The sequence below is a fragment of the Otolemur garnettii genome, unplaced genomic scaffold (assembly GCF_000181295.1).
Source record: "Otolemur garnettii isolate 467f Iridium unplaced genomic scaffold, OtoGar3 scaffold00077, whole genome shotgun sequence".
NCBI lineage: Eukaryota > Metazoa > Chordata > Mammalia > Primates > Galagidae > Otolemur > Otolemur garnettii.
In genome coordinates this window covers 1,718,126-1,719,404 of record NW_003852472.1, presented here as the reverse complement: position 1 = coordinate 1,719,404, position 1,279 = coordinate 1,718,126, and the positions used below count along the sequence as shown (strand labels likewise).

General features: G+C 44.3%; 1 protein-coding gene across 3 annotated transcripts in view; it reads left to right on the top strand.

Annotated features, from left to right (window-relative positions):
* Nucleotides 1-1,279, top strand: part of LOC100941679 (NADPH--cytochrome P450 reductase) — a 72,330-nt gene that overhangs the window by 14,348 nt on the left and 56,703 nt on the right. The gene's annotated exons all lie outside the window — the stretch shown is intronic.

Genomic DNA, 1,279 nt, shown 5'->3' with positions numbered 1-1,279 from the left:
CCAGCTTCCTATCACCTTGAGCAAGTCCTGCATGCCTGCAGCAGACACATTTGTTCTCTGAGTATTTCTGTACTCCCCACATTTCTTAGTCCTCTTGAAGTTAACTTTAGGTAATGGTTTGTGAGAGGAAGTGATGTGTGTCACTTCTGGATGGAAGCATTTACAAAGGCAGGGCCGAGCCCTCCACCAGTCTTCTTTGTATCACAGACACCCTAGAAATTAAAGGTCAGACAATTAAGTTCATAAACTCGCTGTAGAAAAAGTGCTACATGCCTCATTGCTGAACATCATTATGGTCACCTTTGAAGTACTCCACTTGGCCATCTGGTGACTATACGGATATTCAGCAGTGAGGTATGTAGCACTTGTTTCTTTTTTTTTGAAACAGAGTTGCATTATGTTGCCCTTGGTAGAGTACCTTGACATCACAGCTCACAACAACCTCAATTTCTTGGACTTAAGCAATTCTCTTGCCTCAGCGTCCAAGTAGCTGGGACTATAGGCACCTGCCACAATGCCCAGCTATTTTTTTCTTGTAGTTGTCATTGTTGTTTAGCAGACCCAGGCCAGGTTTGAACCCACCAGCCGCAGTATATGTGGCCGGCGCCCTAGCCACTGAACTGTGCTACAGGCTCCAAGCCTTCTAGCACTTTTCTAGTATGAGAAATCGTCAGACTTTGTGCCTTGGGATGGTGGAATAAGAAGAAAAAAGCTGCTTGAACTACCATACCAGGTCACCTCATGGAGGTCAAGAGCTTAGCAGAGTCACCCTACCCACAGTGGACATTGCATAAAATTAAGCATGAAGCCTTAAAGTGGGTCAGTGCTCAGGAGGGTGTTTTGCTAGTGCTGTGATCTGGAGAAATTTCCTCTTAGTCTCATGTACAGGTATGATGTGGCCAACGTCTTTTGTAACAGGAAGCCATAGCAGGTCCAACAGAGCATTAGTTCTCCTAACCCAGGTGTGTCTCCACAACTTGCCTCAGTCAAGTTCACAGTTGTCTTGGCAGTGTCCTTCAGATGGAGCACTAAGCTGTCAGCCTAAAGAACATCTTGAGTGACCTAGTATAATCATCCCATCCTGAGCCATAGGCATAGTGTGTCAGGTCAGCACCAAAAGATTTTGTCTTCCTCATAAGAGAACATGGGGCAGTAAAAAGCTCTCTTCAAATAATGGTTTAGTGCTGATGGGCAGTCTTGCAAATGCTTGTAGTAATTCTTTATCACCATAGCAGTGGGATCTGATTATTACTTGCTTATTAGTGTTACAATTTTTTAA